The sequence below is a fragment of the Canis lupus genome, chromosome 4 (assembly GCF_003254725.2).
Source record: "Canis lupus dingo isolate Sandy chromosome 4, ASM325472v2, whole genome shotgun sequence".
In the NCBI taxonomy this organism is placed as follows: domain Eukaryota; kingdom Metazoa; phylum Chordata; class Mammalia; order Carnivora; family Canidae; genus Canis; species Canis lupus.
Window position 1 is genome coordinate 10,909,139 of NC_064246.1, and position 16,266 is coordinate 10,925,404.

General features: G+C 38.9%; 1 pseudogene; it reads left to right on the forward strand.

Moving 5' to 3' along the window:
• Positions 1–9,492: 9,492 nt before the first annotated feature.
• The window catches only part of LOC112652012 (ubiquitin-conjugating enzyme E2 N-like), a 49,076-nt pseudogene continuing 42,302 nt past the window's right edge, over positions 9,493–16,266 (forward strand).

Consider the following 16,266-nt stretch of genomic DNA (forward strand, 5'->3'; position numbering starts at 1 on the left):
CTAGAATGTCCAATCCAGTGGCCAAATTAAAGATGAGGTGAAGGAAAAATGTGCAGTGTTCAGAGGGAATTCAGGCAGTAGGCATTTCTCAGACAAGTAGAAGTAAGTAATGCCTCAGAAAGCAGGCAGAAGCTAGGGTAGATGAACGCAAGAGAGGGTTTCTTACACAAAGACTGGGGAACATGTCAAGAAGGGCAGGGTGCAAGAAAGGACTCCAGGTCCAGCAGGAACTATCAAGACACCTTGTAGTTACAGGGACTGACCTGAAGCAGTATGATATATAGGGAAAACTCTCTTCTGAGAGCACTAAGGAAGCCACAGATCATTCAGATTTTCTTAGAATTTAGGTAAGATTGGGAAATTGCAGTTCAAGATGAATTTCAATTAGAGTCAGAAGTCTAACTTTGACAGCAATATTGAGAATCAACATGGCACCATGAGACTAGTGCTTCCCTTATAGTCCTTATAGTCCAAATTAGCTATGTTTATACTGCATTTAGAATAGTACCTTACATAGTAAGCAATGCATATCAGGAGATGTATCTTACAATAGGACATAATTTTGTAAAAATGCAGTGCCTAAGTTCTCACCCATTTAGTATGTAACAAAAGTTATGTTGTACTTTCCTGAATGAAATATAAATTTGGAAATTTTTTGATTAAACTTTTATTTTTTTTAAGATTTTATTTATTCATTCATGAGAGACACACACACACACACACAGAAAGAGAGAGAGAGGCAAGAGACAGGCAGAGGGAGAAGCAGGCTCCATGCAGGGAACCTGACCTGGGACTTGATCCTGGGTCTCCAGGATCATGCCCTGGGCTGACGGTGGTGCTAAACCGCTGGACCACCCAGGCTGCCATGATTAAACTTTTAAAATTGCAAATGGAACTGAATATTATTGATGGGTTTGAAAAATATTGCAGAGCTGATAAAAAGAATAATAAGTGGTATAAAAAAAGTATGAATGTTCATATGTATCTGCACTTCTACTTTACCTGAATCACATCTAAAAATAACAAAGGAAGTAAATGAAAAATAAGTGGCAAAAGACAAGTAATGGTTAAATAGACTATAAGAAATAAAGATAATTGACAAACCAGTGAAGTTACAATACTCCTGTATTGTGTAAATAAACTATATAATACAGTATATGCAATACATAGAATTGTATTAAATTATATGAATTATTATTTAAAGGATATCTATCTCATGTTCTCTAAGAAGAAAAGTCTCACCGGGCAGCCCAGGTGGCTCCTCGGTTTAGCACTGCCTTCAGTCCCGGGTGTGATCCTGGAGACCCAGGATCGAGTCCCATGTCGGGCTCCCTGCATGAGGCCTGCTTCTCCCTCTGCCTGTGTCTGCCCCCCCCATATCTCTCATGAATAAATAAATAAAATCTTAAAAAAAAAAGTCTCACTATATCAATTGAAGTAGATAAAACATTCTTAAGTCATCAACTGGACAGTCAATTGTTTTGTATTCATAAATCCAGTTTTCCATCTGGATTTATGAATGACTCTGAGTGACTAGCAATGATCTTTATTGCAGTTCCATTATAACTATTAAAAAATGACATAGATAGCCTCAAGCTCAAAAGGACCAAAATATGCATGTTTGTGGAAGGGCCTCTTGCTTCTGTGAACAAATCTGTCCATGAGCAGTAGCTGAATTTCAGGGCTCTTTTGAAGTTGAACTTGAGGCCAAATGGTAAGGATTCCCCTCTCATAGATCCTTGATCTAACTTCAACTCATTGAGAAGACTTTAGTTTACACAAATTTAAGTTCTGTGGTTGTTCTAGCACTATTTCTCAAAGACTGGGCCAGGTATCTGCTACGTCAGAATGGCTTCTTGTGCTCAATAAAAAAGATAGCAACTGAGTCAAAGACCATAGTATATACCTTGCCAGAGAAGATTTGCAGATGCCAAATAAGCACATGAAAAGGTGCTCTTCATCCTGTCATCAATTAAATGCAAATTAAAACAACAATGAGATACCACTACATATTAGAATGGCCAAAATCCAGAACATAGACAACACCAAATGCTGGCAAGGATGTGGGACAGCAAGAACTCCCATTTATTTGTGGTGGGAATGCAAAATGGTATAGCCACTTTGGAAGGCAATTTGATGGTTTCTTACAAAACGTACTCTTACCATCCAATCCATTAATCATATTTACCCAAAGGAGTTGAAAACTTATATCCACACAAAAACCTGCACACAGATGTTCATAGAAACTTTATTCTCAGTTGCTGAAATCTGGAAACAATCAGGATGCTTTTCAGTAGGTGAATATGGATAAATAAACTGGGGTATATTCAGACAGTGGAATGTTATTTAGCACTAAAAAGAAACGAGCTATCAAGCCATCTAAAAACATGGAGGAAAAAAAAATAAAAACATGGAGGAACCTTAAATGCATGTTACTAAGTGAAAGAAACTAATCTGCAAAGACTATACTGTACGGTTCCAACTGCATGTATGACATTCTGGAAAAGGCAAAAGTATGGAAACAGTAAAGAGATCAGTGGTTTCCAGGGGTAGGTGGGGAGGGTGGGATGATTAGGTGGAGCATAGAGGATCTTCAAGGCAATGAAACTACTCTGTATGATACTATGATGGCAGATATATGTTATTATACATTTGCCCAAACCCACAGAATGTACAGAGTAAGCTGTAATGTAAACTATGGACTTTGAATGATAATAATGTGTCAATGTAGGCTTATCAGTTGTAAACAAATGCACCACTCTGGTGGGGGATTTTTTTTTTTTAAGATTTTATTTACTTATTCATGAGAGACATAGAGAGAGAGAGAGAGAGAGGCAGAGGGAGAAGCAGGCTCCATGCAGGGAGCCCAAGTCAAGACTCCATCCCGGGTCTCCAGGATCAGGCCCTGGGTTGAAGGTGGAGATAAACCGCTGGGCCACCCAGGCTGCCCTGGTGGGGGATGTTGATAATGGGGAAGGCTGTGCATGTGTGGGGTCATGAGGTATTTGGGAAATCTCTGTACCTTCCTTTCAATTTTACTATTAATCTAAAACTGCTCTAAAAATAGTCTATATATAAAACAAAACCCCCACCAGTTCCAGCACCCAATCCCAGACTTAGAGGGTCACAATCTCTGAGGACAGACCCCTTGAGTCTTCATTTTTTGCAAGTAACCTAATGATTCTTATGCCCACTAAAATTTAAAGTCTACTGAATTGGAGTATTACATGTACTTTCTCAGCTCAGGCTGCCCAGTTCAGGAATGGCTCAGTACCCAACTGGCTAATACTGAAGGCAAAAGAGTCTGAAGCAAGTTGGATTAGGCTCTGGTTCTTTCAGCCAACAAGTATTCTTCCCAGGCTCTCTCATTCATTTTGTTAACCTCAAATGGCAGTGTAATATACACACTGTTCTTAATTTTGTTATTATTACATTAGTTGTTATTATTACAATAGTATATCAGGACATAAAGAATTGCTTTTTTTAAAAAAAGAAGATTTTATAATTTAAGTAATCTCTACACCCAATGTGGGGCTCTAACTCACAACCCTGAGATTAAGAGTTGCATGCTCTACTGACTGAGCCACCCAGGCACTCTGAGGAATGCTGTTTCTTCTCCCCCTCCTCCTCCTTCTTCTTTCTTCTTCTTCTTTCTTTCTTCTTCTTCTTCTTCTTCTTCTTCTTCTTCTTCTTCTTCTTCTTCTTCTTCTTCTTCTTCTTTCTTTTCTTCTTCTTCTTCTTCTTCTTCTTCTTCTTCTTCTTCTTCTTCTTCTTCTTCTTCTTCTTCTTCCTTTCTTCTTTCTCCTCCTCCTCCTCCTCCTCTTCCAAGCCTGTGCTATATTCTATTGCATGGCTATATCATACTTTTTTTAAAAACAGGTTTCCTAATGATGATTGTTTCTAAACTTCTGCTGTTACAAAAATTCTGCCATAAATAGGTCTTGTACATGTACGTACATGTCATTTAGCACCTCTGGGGATATATCTAAGATAAATTCCTTAAAGTAGAAATACCAGATTGGAAGTATTTGCGTTTGTAATTTTTTAAAAAAGATTTATTTATTTATTCATTCAGAGATAGCGAGAGAGAGGCAGAGACACAGGCAGAGGGAGAAGCAGGCTCCATGCAGGAAGCCGGATGTGGGACTCAATTCCGGGTCTCCAGGATCACACCCCCGGCTACAGGCGGCGCTAAACCGCTGCGCCACCAGGGCTGCCCTGCGTTTGTAATTTTGATCTGTGGTCCCAAATTTGTCTTTCACAGTGGTAGTCCCAATTACATACCCCTAGCAAAATGTGGGCACTGCATAACTTTTAATGACTGCTTATTATTCTATTGTAGGGATTACCATAATTTGTTTAATCCGTCTTCTGTTTGTGAACATTGAAATTGTTTCTCTATCTCACATGTATTTTGTTCTCAAAGCCACACTATTTTGTTGTATCATGACTACACTACTCAATATGGGGATTTGACAATCTAGGGAGGGTTCTTGCCCTTATTTTTGTTATTGTCATAACAGCAGCCCTAAAACTCTTTTCTAAGTATTTCTCCATCTATGATCTCACTTTTGTGGCCAGACCTCACCTCTAGCCTCTGGGAATTTCTTCTGTGAACCCAGCAGGATGACATCCTTTAAGTCAAATTCCAAAGCTTTGAAGCAGATCAGCAGATCAGGGCCCCCTAATGATTAATTACACACAGCCCTGACCCCACACAGCTTCAAGCTTGTTGTTTTTTATAGCCTTTCATCCCTGCATCCTTCAATCCATCTCTTCCCCAGTGGGAAAGCAAACAGTAGAGTGGGAAGAGCTTGATGCATGTCCCTCAGGCTATGCAGAGGGCTCTGATCTGTGCAGTGACTTGTTTGCAAACAAATTCTTTCACTTAGTGCCAGAGGACTGAAGAGAGAAGTGGGAATGGGGACACTCTGGCACCTGGAAACTGAAGGTTTATCTGCATGAAACAGTATAAGAAGTGTTTTATGCTGAGCATCTCCAGCTTGTCATAGTTTGATTTTGCTCTAGCCTCAAACTTGGATGGTTTTTTTTACTGTTTGTTAAGAAGTTACCAAATATTTAGAGGTTCTTAGAGACTGTGGTCTTGGAGTGGAAATTGTTCTCAGAAAGAAGTGTTAAAGCCATGATGGCCTTTTCTCATTAATCTCCTTGGCTCTTCTAGCCTGGATCCAATTAGAAATCAGAATGAGAGTGAGATGATACTAGAAATTATTTTGGCCAGAGACCCATGAATAGTTAAATCTTACCAAGGAATAGCCAAGAAAGGCATATAACAAAGGAAGGTTAGCAAAGAAAAACAAAGTAAGGATTGATTGATAAATGTGCTCTTGACCCCCAAGCCCAATATAGACAACTAAGTCATAATTCTGGTTTACTACAAGATGGCCATGAGGAAGGAGGAGGGAAGAAGAGATTATGACAAACTACTTCCTGTGAGCATGGACCCTGGACCTTATCACTTTAGCAATTTGGAAGGAAGATAAGAGAACCACATTCCTATAGATGCAATATTGGAGGAAAGCATGTTCCAACCAGGGAGAAAGTAAAGGCACTGAGGAAGGAGCATGCTTGATATGTCTTAAAGGACAGATCCTGATCCCTGGATTTTATTACTTAATCCAAGATTCTGGCAGGTGTTTTGAATTACAACTGATAGCTGTGGTTTTAATAATTTTAAGTATAGAAGCCTTCATTTTTTGCTTGCACTGAATAATACTTTGTTCAGAACTTTGTTTTGATCTGTTCACATACACTTATTCCTCTTGGCATATGAAATTCTGAAAATCAGTGATGTTATCCTTTTCCTAATTATGGTTGGGAAGCCTTTAAAGATAGATTATAAATAAAGAAATGTCAAATTCATGGATATTGGCAATGAATTAAGTTATTTTATTGGAAGTCTTGACTTTGATCCATAATTTGTTAATAAGTCATTCATAAATTAATTGATCATCTGCTTTCCCAGTCATTGCATAAACCATAAAAATAAAGTTTCCCCTTTCAGATTATAGTGGAAAAAATAACTATACCTGGAGGTTTGAGTCAGTAACACCTTGGCAAAACTTGATTTGGATGTCAAGTGGCAAATCATTTGGAAATAGTTTTGGTGTCCTGTGGGTTTTTCCCAGTTTCTAAGAAGTTCAGATATCTATAGTTATTTATCCCAGAAAACTACAGCTAGATACATTTTTTATCATCAGGTTATATTTCAGGGTTTCTCAAAAGTAGTTTATTCCGCAAACATCAGAGGGCAGCATTTGATAGGGATTCCATAAAGACAGAAAAATTCTCCACATCAAACCAGCATAAATGCTCCATTGAGCTATGCTTTTCTCTCTTCTTTCCTGATTCCTCTTCTGGTCTTTGCAAGACAGCAAATGCCTTCACCTGTGGCTTTTCACTACTCAGTACCCTCTCCTTCCTCTACCAACAGAGCTAGCTGGCTGAGGTTCATCCCTTCCTTCTCCTTTTAGGATGCCTGTCTGTACCACAGAGGCTGGAAAGCCAAAAACTCTATCTCATGATTCCCTTGTAGAGTTAGGGTTGCAAATGTGATTTAAATTTGGCCAATTGGATGCACTTGTGGGATATTTGGAAGACAGGTATGTGTATGGTGGAGTGCTGATTTTGTTTTCTGTTGACAAGCATGGTGTAGAGGGTTTGGGCTTTCTGTAGTAGCCTCACAATATCCATCTACTAGCTCTGTGGGGCTCAAGGCATGGGATGCTGGACATGCAGTTTTTGCTGATGCCAATCAAGCAAGAGCAGTGTGACTTCAAAGATAACAGCTACAGCAGCGGGGGCATTGAGATTCCCGGATTGCTGTTTAGGCTGAGTTCCAGGGCAATTTCCTGATTCTCAGCCTTTTGGATGAGGACAGAGTAGCTGGTTCCTTGGCAGGTTAGTTCTGTCTTCTGGGAGCCATTCCTGGAGACCCTGCCTCAAATTTGTTTCCCTATATTTTCAAATACTTTCTATGCACCCAATTATCTGCATTTCTTACATCCCTTTCTGCTTAAAATAGCAAAACTGGTTTCTATTTTCTAAAACTGATCCCGGAATCGACTAGAGGTAGGCAAAAGCTCCAGCTCAAGCCCAGACCATGGTCCATATCTCTGTGATCTTCGTAGCCATCAGGTGAACTGAACTGAAATACTAGCATGAAATCTAGGAATAACAAATTACTTCTTCCTATGTGCCTTGCCCTACTTCCAAAGTAAGTTACTGTGATTCTACTGCTGCCGCTGACATAACAGATATGAAGTGGTGATCTCTTGGATTGCATGGTGGCAATTAAGCTCAAAGGCACAATTCATTCAATAAGAATTTACATAGATGACTGTGAGAGTCTTTAGAAAGGGTTATCAGGAGCTAACCACATTAACATTAGTGTATCGTAGCTTCCCTGTCCTCCGGAGACACATGGCTGATGGATTCTGATATAACTAGCTTGGGAATCCACAGATCTAAGGATGCTTGCCAATTTCCTCAGCTATTCTACATACCTTTCTTTTGGATGAGGCATAGCTTGGATGTGTTCCCTGACACTATTCACACACTAGCATGAGAAATATCTAAATGCATTTGACCTCATAGCATAGATCCTAAACAAGATATTTATTCATGCTTTTCAATATCTTCTTTTGTGGTATTTAAACTCTAAGAGCCCTTTACATGAATTCCCAGTATATCAGCCACTCTTAATGACATTATTACTCATTGTTGATGTATTAAATAGTCTCTGGTAAGTGGACTCTTTAATAATAAATGCTTATATTTTTTATATAAGATAATTGACAAAGACTGCAAATCCCACCTACTATATAGAAGATCAACCTCACAGCTTGATGTTTAGGGAGACAAAAGATGAAATTCCTTAACTTTTTATGACCAGCATGCTGTAAGAATCCCTAACTCTTAGAGATACAGGCCTGAGAGTACTATAAGAATTGGAGAAGGAATCAGACATTTCCAAGCATTCGATCCCTCTTGAAAAACAACAGCAGCAGCAGCAATAGCAAAACACCACCATTGAAATTTCATTGCATAAGGAAGCCATTCTCTCTTCCTCCTCCATAGAAACTATTCTTTTTGCTACCCTGAGAGCTCTCTTCCAGGAGGAAGCTAATAATCCCTCTCATGCGGCATCTACTGTCAGCAGACTAGGGACTAGGACCATATCCCATTTTTCCTTGTGGTCATGTGCAAAACTGGACATTTCAAAATAAATTTCTGAAAACATTGCAGGAATTAGCAAATTCGTACCAGCAAAGAAAGTAAGCAATCTTTTTAGGAATAGATATTGAGGCTATTTTGCTCAGAAGCATAGATGATACTTTTAGATGGGGCTAAATTTGTTTCTATGGGTGCACAATTCTCTTATGGTCTATACCTTACAATTCCCCCCTAGACCAATGTTCCTGTTAGGATTCTTCAGTTATAAACAGTATAAATCAACTCTGGATAACTGAAATGGTATAGGAGATAGTAGCTTGGGCTTTCCTTGGTGCAAATTCTGATTCTTTAATTTACTGATTTTATGTCACTGGGCAATCAAACTAATCTCTATCTGCTTTCATTTGTAAAAGGGAATAATAAAAATACTATACACTTCTTAAGGCATTGTGAGGAACAGATGGAAAATTGCACGTCAAGTTGTTTGGCACACAGTAACTATTTAGTAGATTTCAACAATGATTTTATTTCTGTCTGGCCTTTCCTGCATTTCTCAAAAGAATTGTTTACAATAAATAAATAAATACCTGGAGTTCACCATATAGAGTTTTTGATGCTTATAAATAAGCTTTCCTTCCCCTGAACAAAAGCTTGCAATTTGCAGTGGTTGCCCTTGTGGTGTTAAATTTGGAGTTCATACTTGAAACCATTTATGTCAGTTGGGTTCCAGAGTAAGCAGACCCTGAGACAAAGTTGAGAATGCAAGAGGTTTATTGGGAGGTAGTATCTGTAAAAGGCAAAAGGGGAAAAGAGTGGGATTCAGCAGGGAGAGCCTTCAGACTATGATGTAGCTCTGACACCTGTGAAGGGAAAGGAGGAGAAAGCAGTTTTGGGTGAGAAGATCCTCAGATCTGAAAACATCAGCCAACCTGGTGGTGAGCTTTAAAGCAAAGATTGTGTATTAGAGTATGCATTGATGGCTGGGCAGTAGTGTCTCTGCTATGCTGTTATGGTTGCACGCAAGTTGTTTGGACACAGTAACTATTTAGTAGATTTCAACAATGATTTTATTTCTGTCTGGCCTTTCCTGCATTTCTCAAAAGAATTGTTTACAATAAATAAATAAATACCTGGAGTTCACCATATAGAGTTTTTGATGCTTATAAATAAGCTTTCCTTCCCCTGAACAAAAGCTTGCAATTTGCAGTGGTTGCCCTGTGTTAAATTTGGAGTTCATACTTGAAACCATTTATGTCAGTGGGTTCCAGAGGAGCAGACCCTGAGACAAAGTTGAGAATGCAAGAGGTTTATTGGGAGGTAGTATCTGTAAAAGGCAAAAGGGGAAAAGAGTGGGATTCAGCAGGGAGAGCCTTCGACTATGATGTAGCTCTGACACTCGTGAAGGGAAAGGAGGAGAAAGCAGTTTTGGGTGAGAAGATCCTCAGATCTGAAAACATCAGCCAACCTGGTGGTGAGCTTTAAAGCAAAGATTTAGAGTATGCATTGATGGCTGAATGCCTTAGAAGAATATGGCTTTAGCTTAGAAGTTAAGGTAGATCCTGAAAGCATTAACAGCTGAGGCTGCTGGCAAGTTCTTTCTTGAAGGGAGGTTCTGAGTGGTAAACATCCATGGCTGCCACAGTCCCCTCATACTTCTGGGCAGCAGCTCCCCTAGGGTTCTAATGAGACTCTTTTCCTAATGGGGATGTTATAGGCTCCAACTGATATTCATTGTCTGTCCTTCTCTAGTGTCCATTCTAAATTCCCCTTTTCCTCAGCTACTATTTCTCTGGCCTCAGTGGCTTGTCTGTTGGTTTTTCCCAAAAGTTAATTCCTAAGGAGACTGAGCCCTAAGGAACCATATTCTTCTCAGGTTAGGATGGCCACTCTTGTTCACTCACAGTTATAATTGGACAAGGGAGTAACTGGGAAGTGTCCCTAGTGGATCACTGGAATACCACACATGTTTCTCTATCACAATTGTATCACAGCAACTCTGCCTCCTACTAACCCCTAACCTATTTAAGGCAGTGAATCCTGTTCTTGCTTTTTGTTCCTAGATGTAAGGAGTTCAAAGTGGCCTGATAGATCAATGGAAACCTTGCTATGTCCCTTTTTGAACCAGGACTTTTAATCCTGCCCAGCCCAGAGTTGTGGGGACTAAAGCATAAAGTCCCCTAACATCATTGCAAGTGATGTTAAGTGGGGCCACTCCTGCTTCCACCCTTTGGTTCTTGGACCCATGAATTTTTCCTATTGGGTACAGAGCATCCTATACAGTACTCTGCTTCAGTGTGTGTACTGCAACCTGGAGGATAGTACCCTGTCCTTGCGGAGCACTGTCTATGAGTTAGTACTTCATCAGTCATTTCATTATGTTAACAGTTTGGCAGCTGCTGGGTAGTATGACCAGTGGATCTCATGGTCTTGAGCCACTTCCATACCTTCTCTCTCCCCTACCTTTAGTGGGTTCCCTGGTCAGATGCTATACTATATAGGACTCTAAGGAACTATGAATCAGGTGCTCCCTAACCATAACTTCCAAATCTGACTCGACTCATTTTTAGATTCAGACTCCCAGGTTGGAAAATGACTTCCATAGAAGTCATTTGTTAGGGGGCACCTGGTGACTCAGCGGTTGAGTGTCTGCCTTTGGTGCAGGTGGTGATCCCAGGGTCCTGGGATCAAATCCCCCATTGGGCTCCCTGTGGGGAACCTGATTCTCTCTCTGCCTATGTCTCTGTCATTCTCTGTGTGTCTCTCATAAATAAAAAAATAAAATCTTAAGAAAAAGAAGTAATTTTTTAGTTCAGGTTCAATATAATCCCTGATTGACAGACATAACCCCCTTGAAAGAGATCAACAAGCCCAAAGATGGCGAAATCCATGATATCAATGCCATCATTTCCTTTCTAAGATCTCATAGTAGACATCACTAATTTTTTGTGACTTTTCTTTTTCCACTGAGTGCATATACAGCCTCAGAATCCTTTTCAACAAACTCTAGAAGCAGCTAATGCTAAACAATCTGATCTGTCACATTGAATTGAAATCTATGCGCTATTATGATCTAGCCTTTATCTGAGAGATAGCTAGACTGAGAATGCATTGTTACTTCCAACAGCTACCTTCATTTCTGTAGGAACATGAGGCCTCGTTTCACATTTAAATCCTCCCAATATGTACATAAGTGCTTAATAAATATTTAAATAATAAAATTTATAGAAAAATGAAAAATAAAATATTTAAAGACTGTTTCATAATTTGCTTCAGATCACCCAGAGTCTGTTGATTTATTAAACATTTATTGAAAACCTACTATGTTAAACATTAGTGTAAGAGCTGGGAGATAGAGCTGAACAACACACATAAGCTGTCTATCCTTACAGAGCTTTTTCATCACAGATAAAACTCTATACCATTAAAAAAACAACTCCCCATTTCTTCTCTTCAGTCCCTGGTAACTGCTATTCTACTTTCTGTTTCTGTGAATTTGCCTATTCTGGGTGCCTCATATAAGTGGAATCATATAGTATTTGTCCTTCAATAGCTAGCTTATTTAACTTAGCATATCTTCAAGGTTCATCCATGCCATACCATGTATGAGGAGAAGACTTTTTTATGTTTTAATTTTTTAAAGATTTTATTTATTTATTTATTCATGAGAGACACACAGAGAGAGGCAGAGACACAAGCAGAGGGAGAAACAGGCTCTCCATGGGGAGCTTGATGAAGGACTCGATCCCAGGACCCCAGGATCATGACCTGAGCCAAAGGCAGACACTCAACCACTGAGCCACCCAGGAGCCCTGGGAAGATGACTTTTTCAAAAGCTTTTAATTGATGTATAATATGCAAAGAAAAAAGTTGATAACTCCTTCTGAACTGACGACGCAGGCCCCTCGGCACCACTTCTCAGAGCTCCACTCACCACATCAGCGAGCCTGTCAGTGGGGGGAGACATAAACACAACCATTGTGTTGATATCAGTGCTAGCAAAGATGTCAAGAGCCAAAGCTTGAGAAGAGGGGGAGAGAATTGGGGTAAATAGCACCTAGGTAATAAATTTAAAATTACTAGTGTCACAGAAACACCCCTCTTGGCGCCTTTCTAGTTATAGCTGTCACTGGTAACCTCTATCCTGACTTTTATGGGTATATATTAACTTTACCTACTTTTTAGCTTTATATAAATGAAACCATTCGGGGCACCTGGGTGGCTTAGTGGTTGAGCATCTGCCTTTGGCTAAGGTGGTGATCCTGGGGTCCTGGAATTGAGTCCCACATTGGGCTCCTCATGGAGAGCCTGCTTCTCCCTCTGCCTATGTCTCTTCCTCTCTAATGAATAAATAAATAAAATCTTCTAAAAAATAAACTATACAGTATTTACTATTTTTCAATCTGCTTTCTTTTGTTTAATATTATGTTTGGTGGTAATCATCCATATTGTATATATAGTTCATAAAATTCTTATTCTTTTATAGTATTCTCTTGTGCAAATACACCACAATTTATCCATTAAACTGTTGATGGGTACTTAGATAGTTTCTGTCCTCAGCTATTATAAATAGTGTTGCTATGAACATTCTCATATATGTCTTCTGGTGGACACATGAATGGATTTATATTACCTATAGCATATATAATATATATATTGAATATATGGTGTATAACATGAATATATAGTGTGAACATGTTATATATATTCCTATATATATGCAGTCAGAAGTAGAAATGCTGGGTTATAGAATATGTATATGTATATGTTTAGCTTTAGTTGCTTTCCAAAATGGTTTACCCATTTAGAAAGGGTCACGTTTAAGCTGTGGCCTAAAAAACAATGGAAAGTGGAAGCTGAACTGAGATTTCTATACTAACATCTCTCCACTGCTGTGCCAAAAATGTATCCTTTCTTAAAGTGGTTAGATTCCAGTGGGAGATGTCCTCTACCTCCTTTCGGCTGTGGTCTCCCAGTGACACTTGAGTGAGAGGAACCTCTGTCATTTTGGTCAGACCCGGGGAGACAGGAGATGCTGACTGATGACTCAGGCCCCTCGGCTCCACTTCTCAGAGCTCCACTCACCACATCAGTGAGCCTGGCAGTGGGGGGAGACATAAACACAACCGTTGTGTTGATATCAGTGCTAGCAAAGATGTCAAGAGCCAAAGCTTGAGAAGAGGAGGAGAGAATTGGGGTAAATATGTCAATGGAAAAAAGATCAAATGAGGGTTTGAAAGTCATGTCTAAAGAATTGTTTAAGTAACAATGGCAAATGAAACACAAGGCCTCTACAGCTAAAATAATCAGTGGTACCTGTTTCAGATTGCTAGGCATGTTTTTGGGAGGTTTGAGGACTCAGAGTTTTGCCAGTTGTGTGGCCTGGGATGAAAGCCATAAACAGAGGTTGGAATTCAAGGCTTTCTTCTCAACAGAAATGAAAGGAGGCCAAAAAACTGGCCACAGTAATGCCTATAAATGCTGTGCGGGTGTGAGCCATTGACTATTTGTCCTGGTTCAGGAAGCATAAACAAAACTGATAGAAATTGGTCATTTTAGGGAAAAGTTTCCAGTGGGAAAGAGAAAAGTTTACTGGCTTTGCCCTTTAGTGGTTTAGAATTTCCTCAGAGTATAGAGAGGTTCCAGTGTATTTCTTTCAGGTGCTGCTCATAAAGTCCTATCCTTTGAAGAAAAGAAACAGAACAAAGATGGTTGGTGTGTTAAAGTGAGGTTTCTTTCTCTCCGTGTGACCACAAGTCACTGATCTCTTTTTGAATTGCATGCTATGTCTTTAAGTAGCCAAACAGATATGCAGTAATAATAATAATAATAATAATAATAATAATAATAATAAGCATTAACTGCCCTTAACCCAGGTCTAAAAGGGATTGAGTCTTATACCACAATCTCTTTTCATTATTTTTCTTTCTTTAGTATGTACAAAAAGTGAGGTTTTAACAGTATCCTAGGGTCATCATTCCAAACTTTAGTTGAGTGCTCATGTTGATAAAGTTGTAGATGTAGAAAGGATTAAACACTGAAATGCATATATTCTCCAACAGTTTTGTTTGTGTGTTCCAACAGAATTTCTTTTTCTTTTTTTAAATAGATTTCATTTATTTATTCATGAGACACACAGAGAGAGAGGCGAAGGGAGAAGCAGGCTCCATGCAGGGAGCCCGATGTGGGACTTGATCCTGGGACTCCAGGATCACACCCTGAGCTGAAGGCAGATGCTCAACTGCTAAGCCACCCAGGTGGCCCTCCAACAGAATTTCTCATATGAGATAACTTTCTTTCATTTATTTGTTTCTTATGAATCCTCTGGGAAAATAAAAGTTTAATTAGCTAAGAAAATTCTGATTGGTTGGGTTTCACTTATATTGGTTTCCCTATAGTTGGACATAAAGGAAGGGAACAAGGGGGAAAGAGCCCATTTAAACATGGGACCATTTGATCCAGTTTGTATGATGCATTACATTCAAATAAATACTAGTTTGACAATTGAGACTAATCCGAGGGTAATTCAAGTATTTACCAAGACTCTCAAAGAACGACAAAATAATACCTAGGAGAATTCCTTATAATTACTTCATCTCTCATCCATCCCTACCCACTCTAAAGTTCTTTTCAAAGACTCTCTCAGCTCACCAAAAATCTATTTCTCAAATCTGTGTACACTCAGAGCTCTGGTCTCCCCTACCCCTCACTTTATTTTCCTCCCCTAACAAAGTAAATGTTTTTTTCTCCTTTTAAGATTAAAAAAATGTATATCCTCAGGCTGTCTATTATCTTCCAATGTTCAGATCCTTCTATCCATTGTCCTGATTGGTTTCATAGAAGCCCTGGAAGTAGGAATACAGTCACAGAGGGTAAAGTTGTGAACTCTTACACTTTAATGCTTTTGGTGCCACTTGCACATTTTTTAGTGGACTATTTTCCAGTTTGGAAAAAATGGCAAAACACTTTTGTTGTTGTTGTTGCAATAGAGGCAAGGATGGCAGAGTTACCAAAATCCACAATTTTGAAGATTGGAGGAAAGAAAAAGTTGAAATGTACAAGATGAGAAATAACTTTGAGCATAGGTAAAATTCTGCTTACTCTTATTTTCCCCTCCTACGATGATATCTCACCTGCTGATACTTTTTTCCCTTGGGGTCCTGAGAACATAAGTCAATAAGCCATCCCCTTGGAAATTTATCTACTTTCTTATGGTTATTTGGAAGAAGAATACTATAAGGGAGAGAACAGAATTTAAAGGTCAAATTTGGCCATTTTCTTGCTATTTCATATCTACTCCCAATTGGATCTCGTTTCTCTATTAAAATCAGAGCATCTGATCTCTGCTTATCTAGGCACTGGGATGGGCCAATGCTAGTATTCAATGCTGAACCTGAAGTAGGAAGACAGCTAAGGTGCTTTACTTGGAGCATCCAAAAACTAGAACAGCCAGAGAGGGAGTGTAAGCATGCAAAGTAAACACATATACACAGTATGATTTGATAAGACATAAATATAACAAAAGGTTAAAGAAGAAAAAATTCTAAATGCATCCTAAATGTAAACATGGTAAAGAGATAGCCAGATAAGAGTGTTTTCATAGTGTGGCAGAACAAATAAAGGAATGTTTCTCAACAAATAGTATATTTAGAAAATTTCCATGTAATTTATACGTGTCTAGAAAGAGCTGTTTTGAAAGCACCTAGATGTCTTGGGATTAAACTTCTCTGCTCTTAGTGAAGGATGTGATCTCCTGTTCATTTATTTATTAACACAAAATACGTTTAAATAAAATTGTTGTGTAGCAAGCACAGTATTAGGCACTAAGAGTAGGACATGGAATAAGACCAACATGGTCGTTGCCCTCTTGGAGCTTACAATATAACAGGTAATACATTGAGTAGGTTATTACTCATTCAGACATTGAATTGTGTACACTAAGAATTATGATGCAGAAGTACATGGTGTTTTCAAGCTAGTTAGGGAAGGCTTTATAGAAGAATATGATTTTAAAAAAAAGAAGACAGAGTTGCTTTCCTTTCTCTGGCATATTAAACCAAGTAAATATGTGTT